Below are 12878 nucleotides of genomic sequence, written 5' to 3' on the forward strand. Positions count from 1 at the left end.
TCCTTAACTTCTTACCCACAGCTAGGAGTGATGCTAATCGAGCCAACGCTTTAAACATATCATAAACTTAATTTTGCTGAAACGTGTTAGATTAAAAACGGCGTTTTGACGGTACTGGGAGGGGATGTAGTACAGCACCTCACACTCCACATGCCAACTCCAACTTGTGACCCCCGAGCTCGCGTCCCGGGTGGGGGGAGGGAGTGGCGGAACTGTTTGCGGCGGATCGATACACTTTCAACACAGCGGCTCGATGTGCGGCGGAAGTGAGGGAGACGCAGCGAAAGAGTGCGGCGGCGGTCGTGGTGTCGGTGCCCGGAGTGGGGAGTGCAACGGCGGCGACGGCGGCAGGTGAGGGGCGGCCGGGGCACTGCGAAGGGGGTGAGCCCTGCCGATGCTGACCGCACTCTGCTGTCCGTTTACGGTGCAGGCCGTTGATAGGTTTGTTTACATCGAGGCGGCAGCTGTCAGATGATTGCGAGGGTCGGAAGAGAGCCCCTCCGGCGCTACGGGTCCCGCTGACAGACGGCGGGGAGGGGGCGGTCTCTCTCCATCCGAGAACCACCTCCCCCCACCCCCGGCGGCCCGGTTTCGGGCTTCCACCGTGTCTCATCTTGCTGTGGCAACGCTGAAGGGCGTTTCTGTACTCAGGACCGGCGATCAGAAGGGGAGCGCAGCCTTTCCAGGCCCTGTCTATCGCTCAGACTGTCACCACCTGCCTATTGAGGACGGGAGCGCAACCCCCCACCCCACCCCATCCCATCCCATCCCACCCCACCCCACCACAAGCTATCCCAACCAAACCCTACCCTAATCACCTGTACCCCATATCACCCCGATGGACATTCGGGACGTCCCCAACCCAATCCTAAAGCCCACTCCTCGCCACCTCATCATTTCTTGGTCCCCGCTTGATCCCCTTACCAAATTTCCACCCATATAACCCAGGCCATTTCCGAATTCCAGTAGACAACAACAGCATCCAATTCTGAAAGCCTGCTCTACATAGCAAGTTAGTGCTTTGGGTTTCGCAATTGCCTTGTGTTTAATTGAGATGGGAATTGGATGGAGTTGTAGGTTTGTTTCACCTTACTGACTGCATCAAATTTGTTCATAGCTGTTTTATATTTTTTCAAACACTTATTTTACTCATGCAGGTCTTGGAGGGATTGGTTATAGCTCAGCCAGTTTACAGTGAGTTTACACAATTTTTGCTGTATCGGGGAAATCCAAATAAGAAAAATGGGAAAACAATTTATTTTAACCAGATGTAAAATATTGCATCATGAAACGTGATTAGGCATATCCCTACATGTATAGGAATGAATTACGGTGAGAATATGAGTGTATCTGTGAGAGCTTTGGTATTAAAGCATTGTTGCCCTTGGTTGACCATCATAGATGTTGTCACTGGGCTTGTTGTCCCTGGTTTTATTCAGTTTCAGTGTTACTTTGGTTATTAGTTGGAAGTCAAATTTTTTTGAAGCCAGACATGTCTAAAATTATTTATTTCTGTGAATGTTTATGACAAAGGATTATGACTGATAGATTTAGATTCTTGAACTGCAAAGCCAGTGTTCATGTATCCTACTTGTTACCAGAACACCAAGATTAAGTTACAGTTTTTTAAAGCAGTGACTTCCATTTGTCTCTAACTGTGCATTGATGTATGCAGCTGGGCTTGTTTTTAATCTGCCCCAGTGAGGAAGGTGCAGCCAGAATGTGCTAAGATGTGATGCTGACTCTTTCATAAAATTATGTGGCCTCATTTTTACTGTTCTCTCCAGTTGCTTGCCCAGGCCTGTTGATGATGTGTTCTGTATTTCAGATAAAAATTTGAGTGATAATTCTTGGGAACCAAATGAGTTGATGGAGTGTGTTTGGCAAGCCACTGATAGCAAAGATTTCATATAAAAAGACTTTTGGCAGGATCAATCCAAATGAGTTAATGCTATCTAAATATGCTAATTCTAAATGACCATAAACTATCTTGTCTATTTTAATGTTAGACTGGCAGCTAGATTATAGCAGACACGGTATATATATCTCACTATTCCTCTTTAGCATTATTTATTTTGCTGTAACTTACAGTATTTTTAATGTCTTGGCACAGTACTGCTGCCACAAGATGACAGATCTCAGTGATAATTCACCTGATTGGGAGACTGAGACTGCATGCCTCAAAGCGAAAGTGTTTATATTTCCAACCCAGATGACCAGGCTGATTAGAAAGCAATATTTCAAAATAATAGTTTTGATATTTTTTTCTGATATTAAAAAAAACAATAGCTAATCATTACCAGGATAGCATTAAATTAAAGATTTAAATTAATTTGTCTTGAGGGCCTGGGTGGGACAGTGAGTGAAATTATGCCAGAATGTTTAGGGATCTTGCAGGTAATTAGAAATACACTTCATTCTTTTAATGTAAACTTGTGCTTCATTTTTAAAAATGGGACATTACAAATGTATAATAGGAAAATAGCTGTTTAATTCTGGCCATCAGTGGAAACATTCTAGTATCAGTATAGCCTTGCAGGGTAATCTGTTTTGTCTGTCAATTAGAATAATAAAGTAATGATACTGAAGTTTGAGTATTATAAATCATAATATATATTTTATGTGCTTTTGGTTTATTTTACTTTTGTCTACCAACAGAAAATGTGATTTTAGATATTGACATGACTATCATATTACCTGTGTGTCTGACCAGTTAGTTTAGAATTATATGTGACAAAAAAAGAGGCCTTTCACTGATTTGCTGTGATTCTACCAGAATGCTGATTCTACTGATTTCCTGCATTAAGTTTTTGAACAATTGATTCCGTGATATCCAATTATCTTTGAGCTGTTTAAAGAAAGGCTGAACTAACTAAATTGGGCGGTTGCTGGACAGTGCTGCTCGAAGGGTTGGAAGGCCCTACTCCAGGCTGCATGCCAATAAATAAATAAAAACATGGCTTTCAGAAGATGGTAACATGATAAATATAGGGGCTTAAGGGGCAACATATTACTTCCACGCTCACCCCATCCTCCTGCTTCCTTCACAGGGATGGAGTTCCTCTTGTCCTAACTTATCACCCCATGAGTCTCAGCCACCAATAAATCATACTCCCCAACTTCAGCCATCTCCAAAGGGATCCTACCACCAAACACATCTTTACCTCCCCACCCCCCAAACTCTCCACTTTCTGCAGGGGTCGCTCCCTCCGTAATTCCCTTGTCCATTTGTCCCTCCCCACTAATCTCCCCCCTTGCACATAACCCCTGCAAGAGGCCAAAGTGCTACACCTGCCCATTCACCTCCTCCTTCACCTTCATTTAGGACCCCAAAGAGGCATCACATTACCTGCAAATCTGTTGGGGTTAGGTCGTCTATTGTATCTGGTGCTCCCAATGTGGCTTCCTCTACAATGGTGACACCTGTTGTAAATAGGGGGACCACATTGTCGAGTACCTCTGCTCCATCCTCCAAAAGCAGGAATTACTGTTGGCCAATCATTTCAATGCCTATTCCCATTTCCATTCTGACATGTCAGTCCATGGCCGCTTGCCATGATGAGGCTACTCTCAGGCTGGAGGAGCAACACCTCATGTTCTGTGTAGGTAGCCGACAACCCTGATGGCACTAACATTGATTCCTCCTTCCGGTAAACATTTTCTCTTTTCCGCTTCCCTCTTGTTCTATTCCCCACTCTAGCCTTCTGCCTCTTTTCACCTGCTTATTACCTCCTCCAGTGCCACACTTCCTTCCCTTTCTCCCATGGTCCACTCTCCTGGCCTATCAGATTACTTCTTCTCCAGCCCTATACCTTTCCCACCCACCTGGTTTCACCTATCCCCTTCCAGCCATTTTCTCTCCTCTAATCCCACCTTTTTGTTACGGCATCTTCCCCCTACCTTTCCAGTCCTGAAAAAGGGTCTTGGGCTGAAACATCAACTGTTTATTAATTTCCGTAGGTACTGCCTGACCTGCTGAGTTCCTCCAGCATTTTGTGTGTGTGTCTAGCTTTGGACTTCCAGCATCTGCAGAATTTCTTGTTTATTGTTATATTTGATGATGTGGGAGCATTGATAATGATCTTAAGCTTGGTATTGATTTCAGCAGATTGTCATCTGATACTTTCTGTATTTGTTCCTTTTACAAAGCGTAATTTACTTACGTTTCCCTTCCACCCAATTGTGACCCTCCTTTTGTTCTATCTGTACACGACCGCTTGGATTAATAACTTTGCTTGTCTACTTAAAGTCATTAGATTTTTAAGCTCTAGTCCTGAAGAAAGACTGTGCTATGTGTTTGTTGTTTCCCTATAATCTTCAAATATAGTTTGTGTTATACAGTATACTTCATTTCCTGTTGCAGAGTTTCTCTGATATGGGTTTGTTGATAGATAGTTGCTTTATGCAGCCTGTCATTTCAGTGATGTATTTCACTGATAATTATACGATATTGAAGGAAATATTAAAATAGAATCTTGGTTCAAGTATCATGACCAATATCTTATAACAAGAGATGATTAACTCATTTGGGAGTAACATAATTTCATCAGTTTTATCGTAATAGATGACATCAAAGGCAAACCTAATATGAAATAAGCTTGGTTTAGACTTAGATGTCCTAGACGACTTCACATTTTGCATTTGGTTTTGAATTTGGAAGTTAGTATGCTGCAATGGAAGTCTTTACTTTGTCTGCTGTGAATTAAATGTTTGAGCACTTGGAATCCATTTGTAGTGAACGTGAACCAGTTGCATTGAACAAAATTCAGAATACTTTATAAATGGCTTCATAAAAAAGACGTAAATGGATATTAAGAACAATGAGAATGTTAGATGTATTTTTCTGAAGCTTATGTTAATAACATGCTGGAGCAAATGTATTTCTGTCTCTGGGTAGTGATGTTTCTGATGTGGATTTATTCAGTGTTTGGTCATTAGAGCAAAAATGGAAGTGTTGTAACAGTATGGCTGCTGGATCTGGAAGAAACCCAACCATAAGGGAAAGCTAGCTTGAAGAATTAAAATTTGAGTATGTATTTGGAGGGAAAGTTTTGAAAAATAATTTCAAAGGGTAAGTTGGATATGGCGAAAGAATTTCTATACCAATGATAGCTTGAAAAATAGTTCATCTTTGGGTGACATTATGAGTCAGAGAATTGGAATGTTCTTTGAGATATTGTGATGCAAGTGTTTTCAGAAAGCAAGGCCGTGGATGAAATTGTCAACAAGGATAGGAATTTCTTTAGGAACCAGTGAAGGTTGGAGTAGATGGTGTAGGGTCAAGAATGTGGAGTTTGAGGCAAGTCCTCAGCAGGGAGTTAGAAGTGACCAAAGAGGCTTCAGTTGCAGTGGAAAAAGAAAAGGCGATAATTGGATGTTGCAGTTAAAACCTAATCAAGGTTTTGAATAATCTAGGTCAGGGTTGAGGTGTGGGTGAAGGGCATAAGAAATATGACTGGGGGTAAAGCACTGAAAGCTCTTCACCTAGAGCAGTGGCTCCCAAAGTGGGTGATATCCCCCTCCACCCCCCCCCCCCCCGCTCTGGAGGCAGTGGGAGTTTAGAAGGGGACAGTATAGATAAACAGGGTGGTGTTGGGTGCTCGGTAGCAAGGGGTGCAGCTGAGGGATTATAGTCTTAATTTAAGAATGAATTAATTATAAGCATTTGATCCCCTGTACCTCATAATTGATTACAATGCTCATGTAATTACTACATCTCTTGCCATTTTGGGCCAAAGCGTTGCCTGTACTCTTTTCCATAGATGCCGCCTGGCCTGCTGAGTTCCTCCAGCATTTTGTGTGTGTTGCTTGGATTTCCAGCATCTGCAAATTTTCTCTTGTTTGTAACCCTATTTAAGTGTAACATTGGCAATTATAACCTTTTACAATTCCAAGCCTATTTGTTTTGGGAGAGAAAGAAAGACTACCAGATGATGTTCTTCTTTATGCACCTCACCTGGGTGAGCTGCAGAAAGACAAGTCAGAGATACTTTTGGATCTTTTCTCAATCCAGATTCTAAATTGGGTAATAAATCCATTCCTATATGTTTGTAATGATGAATTAACAGGAAGGATGGAGGAAGAACTGATCTCACTACAAAATATCTTTAAGCTGAGGTACAAAATATCAAATCAAGATTTTTGGTTGCAGAAAAAAATCTCTGAACACTATTCTGCACTGTGGAAAAAGTCAAGAGGTTCTGTATTGCCTTTCTAACATCATATTTAGTGGAGCGCGGTTTCAATGCAGTCACCCAGCTTTCAACACAGTGAAACAGACTGCAAATTACTGAATGTGGGGATCTGAGGCTCCTTCTGAGAGACATTCAGCCTGATGTTGAGAAGCTGATATCACTGCACCAAGCCCGTCCATCTCATTGAATGGTGAAAAAATTATGAAGTAGTGAATAGTTGGAATGCTAATATACGCTCTAAAATTGTTGATGAAAGTTATTTTTACAGTAATTAAATAAAGAAATAATTTTATTTGTTGCTTTAAATAGATTTGAAAAAATTTTGCAATTACTTGTCACTGCTTTGAATTTGCATTACCTATTTTCTTTCACTGCACCTCAGAGATCAAAATTCTTTATAGTTTTTATGCAATGGCTGGAAAGGGAGAGGGGGCACTGGGAATGTGTTCTGCGAAGAATGGGGGCAGTAATCCCAAAAAATTGGGAACCACTGATCTAGATCATGACCAATTTTTACCATTATCCCATTTATTTGCATATCTAATGATTCCGCTAACATCTAGAAGTTTATTATTCCATTTTGAATATAATATGGGTAGAGATTCATCTGTTTTTGAATGAAGAAATCTCACCACATTCCAATCCTGAATGACCTCCCCATTATTTTGAAACTGTGATCGATCACTTGTACTAGAGTACTTAGCAATGGAAAACATCCTCCCTGCAGTTTGAGAGGCAGAAGCTAAAGTCTGATGTATCAGATTTACAGTGGAGTTAAGGGAATTACAGAAGCATGAGAGAGGAGCTGGCCAAAGTTGATTGGAAGGGGACACGATCTGGAATGATAACAGAACAGCAATGGCTGGAGTGCCTGGGAGGAATTCGAAAGGCATAGGATAGATACATCCCAAAGATGAAGAAATATTCTAAAAGGAGTATGATGCAATCGTGGCTGGCAAGTGAAGTCAAATACAGCATTAAAGCAAAAGAAATGTAGCAAAAATGTAACAATGTAGTGGGAAGTTAGAGGATTGGGAAACTTTTTTAAAAAGCCATTGATAACAACTTTTAAAAAAGCCGGTAGGAGAGAAGAGATGGAATATGAAGGTAAGGTAGCCAATTATATAAAAGTGGACACAAAATCTTTTTATTGGATCTATAAAGAGAAAAGAGAGTGGATATCGAACCACTAGAAAATGATGCGGAGAGGTAGTAATCAGGGACAAAGAAATGGCAGGCAAGCTTATAAAGTATTGTAGGATACTTTAAACACTGTTAGAGACACTAGCAGTATGCCGGAAATTTATGAGTTTCAGTGGGCAGAAGTGAGTGTAGTTGTTGTTCTAAGGAGAAGATGCTCGAGAAGCTGAAAGGTCTTAAAGGTAGATAAGTCACCTGGGACAGATGGAATACACCTCAGGATACAGATTGTGGAGGCATTAGTAACAATCTTTCAAGAATCACTAGACTCTGGAATTTTCAGAGGACAAGAAAACTGCAGATGTCACTCCATTCTTTAAGGAGTGAGGGAGGCAGGAGAAAAGAAATTATAGGCCAGTGAGCCTGACATCAAATATTGGAGTCCACTATTAGGATGAGATTTCAGGGTACTTGGAGACACATGATAAAATAGGCCAAAGTTAGTATGGTTCCTTAATGGGAAATCTTGCTTAACATATCTGTTAGAATGCTTTGAAGACCTAACAAGCAGGATTGAATTCCGCAGATTCACTACCATCTGGCTAAAGAAATTCCTCTTCATCTTTGTTCGAAATGGTCATCCTTCTGAGTGTGTGCCCTCTGGTCCTGGACTCCCCCACTATGGGAAACATCTTCCTCCACATGCATTCTATCTGTGCCTTTCAATATTGGATAGGTTTCAATGAGATCCCCCTCATTCTTCTAAACTCTAGTGAGTACAGGCCTAGAGCCACTAAACACTCCTTGTAAATTAACCCGTTCACTCCCGGAATCATTCTCATGTACCCCCTCTGGACCCTCTCCAATACCAGCACTTTTTTTTTAAGATAAGGGGCCCAAAGCTGCTCTCAATTCTCCATGTGTGGTCTGACCAATGCCTTATAAAGCCTCAGCATTATATCCTTGCTTTTATATTCTAGTCCTCTCAAAATAAATGCTAACATTACATTTGCCTTCTTTACAAGTGACTCAACCTGCAAGTTAACCTTTAGGGAATCTTGCACAAGGACCCTCAAGTCCCTTTGCACCTCTGATTTTTGAATTTTCTTCCATTTAGAAAGTAGTCTAAACCTTTATTCCTTCCAAGGTGTATGAACATACACTTCCCTACACTGTATTCCATCTATCACTTCTTTGCCCATTCTTCCAATCTGCGCAAGTCCTTCTGCAGGCTCCTTGCTTCCTCAACGCTACCTGCCCCTCCGCTTATCTTTATATTATCAGCGAACTTGGTCACAAAGCCATCAATTCCATCATCCAAATTATTGGCATATAACATGAAAAGAATCAGTCCCGACACCGACCCCTGCGGAACACCACTAGTCACTGGCAGCCAGCCAGAAAAGGCCCCCTTTATTCCCACTCTTTGTCTTCTGAAAATCAGCCAATCTTCTATGCATGCTAGGATCATTACTGTAATACCATTGGCTCTTATTTTGTTAAGCAGCCTCATGTGCATTGCCTTTGTCAAAGGCCTTCTGAAAATTCAAGTAAACAACAGTCACTGACTCTCTTTTGTCAATCCTGGTGGTCAAGTCATAGGGTCTATTTTAAGCAGAGCTCCATAGGCTCCTGAATAATACGGGTGTCAAAAGTTACAGAGAGAATGCAGGAGAATGGGGTTAGGAGGGGTAGTAAATCACCCATGATGGAATGGTGGAGAAAACTTGATGGGACGAATGGCATAATTCTGCTGCTGTGCCTTAAGTCACATTGAACACTAGTAAGAATTTCAAACATTTCACTAAAATTGTATCTCATTTTCCCAAGTGTTGGAGAACATGGGCCTAGTCTATTCAACTTCTCCCCACGTAACAAGCTCAAGGAACGGTTTTTGGTGAACCTTTGCTGAACTCCCTCTACAGAAAGTATGTATATCCTTTTTTAGGAAGGGATTGGTTGTGCTTCTCTGTGTATTGAGAAACAAAATGGGTCATGATTTTTACAGTGGGAGCAGAATATGGTGCTCTTGCAGATTGCACACAAATATGAAATTACAGGCATGTTTTTCCCTGCAGTTCGTTGCATTTCTAGAACAGGATGTTTTTTTGTGAATAATGACCTGCTGTGTTGTACGAGCAGAACAGTAAAGAGGAATCCTGAAATGAATTTGTACCTTTTTATATGAAAGAAATTAATCTCACTTTTCTGTTTCCAAAACAAATATAGTTTAATGGGTACACACACAAAATGCTGGAGGCAGTCAGCAGGTCAGGCAGCATCTATGGAAATGAATAAACAGTCGACGTTTCAGGCCGAGACCCTTCATCAGTTCTGAAGAAGGGCCTCAGCCCTAAATGTTGACTGCTACTCTTTTCCATAGCTGCTGCCTAGCCTGCAGAGTTCCTCCAGAATTTTGTGTGTGTTGCTTTGGATCGCCAGGATCTGCAGATTTTCTCACATTTATTATTTAATAGGGGTTAGCTTGTTACAACTAATCTTGCATGTTGATTCTGTTGTAGACATTTTGCTAGCAGTAGGTTGTTAACTGTATCTTAAATTAGAATTTAAAGCTCTTAAGTTGAAACAGCACTGTGAAAAAATTCTTTTTACATACGCAAATTGATGAATAATCTTTCAAATCCTCAGAATATGTTCCCATATAGATTATTGTTAACTGCCAAATGCCTTTAGATGTTTAGGGTGCTGTAACTTTCTTTATTGGGAGATGCTTGAGAACAGATTTTGATGTTAATATACAGCACATATTACTTGGCTGTAATATGATTTGGATCATCCTGAAAATCCACTGGAGACATCTACTTGTTTTTGTTCTAATTCTTTTATTTTTGGAACCAAAAATGAGTATGCCAATAAGAATATTTTAGTTTAGAAATAATTCTTCACATGGATTTAAAAAAAAAACTAATACAAGTCAGAGTCGCACCTTTCATTTGAATGTTTCTGTGGCAGATGTAGCTGTAGGTTACTAGTTTTGTGAATGCTGAACATTCAAAAGTTGGTCTTTAATTTTTTTCAGCACGCCTTTATTTTCAGTATCATACTAGATATAGTTTTTAAAATATGAAAGTCTGTTGTTTTTTATGCAGTATTTTCAAGCAAGTGATTTGTCCAAATGGACTGTAATGCAGGTACTGTATCATAAAATAACCTATTTTATCTATTCTCCTGAAAACATTTACTTGGGCCGGGTTGCAGATTATCAAGCAACTACCATCTCATCTGAGTCCTATTTTACTGTGAAGGCTATCATATCCAATTCTAATATTATTCTTGACTTGTGTCTACATCTGTGCATTTTCCAGCAAGAGTTCTATAGAAAGATTAATGCTTTGCAAGTTGTTAACTTTCATATTTGTAGGCTGATGTAATTGAGGTAGGAAAACACACAATTGGAATCAAATCTTCAGTTTTTTTTTAAACTGGTGAATAGTGATATAGTCATTCATTACACTTTCCAGAAGGATTTAGAAAGTTGTTTGAGTAATAAGATTATTATTTTAAAAAATTGTTGTAGTTCATTAAATGCAGCGAAACAATCGGGGGAAAAAAAAGCACCGTGATTGTTCATTCAGCATTTGAGTTTCCATTGTAATTCAGCAATATAATGGTTAATCTTTGACCTTTGTTTTGCTTTTTCCATTATCGTCTCATTGAATGTTTAATATCTAAAAGTCAATTGACCTGTGTTTTGAATATGTTCAGTGGATGAATACTCAGTGTCCTCTGAGACAGAGAATTGTGATCTCCATTTCTATCCTTTACACAACCAGGGTATGTTTCACCAAGACTAATTGTTTAGTTAAAGTACCTAATTTATTTTGATGCATCGCTGTTCTTTTAATATTTATTTTTGACCTTTGTTCTTCATTGTTTTTGATCATTCACTTTGTATTCTTTGCATTATTCTCTGTGACTGCTTAATCTGGAGAAATATTTCAGTAAAATGTGTGAAAGAATAAGGACTATGTAGTGAGTTGATATTATGCCCTTTAGTTTTGTGGACCTGTACTGAGTTTGAAAGCTTGTGGAACGTTGCTGTACTGTGTAGGTTATGACTATATAAAACATATTTTCATCAAATCCTGGTGGGATTTTACATGACAATCATCATTGGTACTCTTCATTGTACCTAAAATTATCAAGAGGTAGACATTAGTTCCTAGTGTGTCAGAGTGCCTATATTAAGCAACACTAATGCTTGCATTTGGGTAAATGACAATGCATGGGATGTTTTGAAGTTATGGAGTCATACAGCATGGAAACATTTCACTTATGCCCCTCTTAACCAACCTGCTCTAGGGAAAACAGACCAAACCTCTCCAGCCTCTCCTCATAACTGAAATGCTCCATTCCAGCCAACATCACGGGGAATTCCCTCTGTCTTTTGACTGACTTCATTTAATCTTGTTTTTGGAAGAAATAACATATCAGTTCTCTGACCTTCATGAACAAATATTAGTACAAAGTACTCGTGACTTAAATCAGAATCAATTTTATTATCAAATCAGAATCAGTTGTATTATCACTGATGTATGTCATGAAATTTGTTTTGCACACACAGATATGTATTTAAAAATAATGACATTCTTGAACCATCCAAAAATCTGATGATAGAGAGGTAAGAGCTGTTCCTAAAATGTGTGTGTGCCTTCATGCTTCTGTACCCTCCTCCCTGATGACAGTAATGAGAAGAGGGCATTTCTTGGGTGGTGGGTGTCCTTCATGATGAATGTGGCCTTTTTGAGGCATCGCCTTGTTAAAATGTCCGTAATGCTGGTGAGCCTAGCAAGATGAGGTTGGTTGAGTCTACAACCCTCTGCAGATCTTCACGATCCTGTGTATTGGAGCCTCTATACCAGATGATGATGTAACCAGTTATATTGCTCTCTGCAGTACATTTGTAGAAATTTGCTAGAGTGTTTGGTGACGTACCAAATCTCCTTAAACTCTTAGCCACATAAGTTACTGAAATTTGAAGTTTGATCAGTATTGTTTTTCCAAGCTTTAGGATGTTAATCAATTTTTGGATTGTCATAAAGTGCATGTATTTGAGGTAAAGTGCTGGGAAGATTCATCATCAGGCAGCATTGGTGAAAAGAAGAACAATTTAAAGTTGTAGGTCAGTGAAGTGTAGTTGATGTGAAATGTAATGTAAACCATTTCTCTTTCCATTTGGGATGCCTGACCAGCTGAATATTTTGTGCATTTTCTACTTGTTATCTAATTTCCAGTATCTCCGATGCTTTTGCATTTAGGTATCAATGAAGGGTAACTGGAAGGCTCATAATACCTCATGAACAATATCCCTGCTTGAGAATAATATGCAAAAGAAAAATATGCTGGCCTATTTCCCCATTCACCTCCCTCTTAATCAATATTTTAATCGTCATATGCATTTTGGATAAATTGTATTGTGATTCTAAGTGCTTGAAAACAGTTTTAATGACTAAAGATGAAAAAGAAAATCATTCGACTTTTTAAAAGATGTTGGAATTGTGACAAAGGGGGACATAATCTCCC

The 12878-nt window shown here is 39.7% G+C and overlaps 1 protein-coding gene across 5 annotated transcripts in view; it reads left to right on the plus strand.

Moving 5' to 3' along the window:
• Window positions 1-265: 265 nt before the first annotated feature.
• Window positions 266-12878, plus strand: part of rab5b (RAB5B, member RAS oncogene family) — a 54836-nt gene continuing 42223 nt past the window's right edge. The window contains exons 1-2 of one of the 5 annotated variants that reach the window (XM_072261581.1): window positions 291-351; window positions 9165-9262. The gene's annotated coding sequence lies outside the window, so the exon portion shown is untranslated. Of the gene's footprint in view, window positions 442-794; window positions 1013-9164; window positions 9263-12878 lie in introns of those variants that run through there. The other 4 variants (XM_072261579.1, XM_072261580.1, XM_072261583.1 and 1 more) reach the window with 4 other exon arrangements.

This window comes from Mobula birostris, chromosome 6 (genome assembly GCF_030028105.1).
Source record: "Mobula birostris isolate sMobBir1 chromosome 6, sMobBir1.hap1, whole genome shotgun sequence".
Lineage (NCBI taxonomy): Eukaryota > Metazoa > Chordata > Chondrichthyes > Myliobatiformes > Myliobatidae > Mobula > Mobula birostris.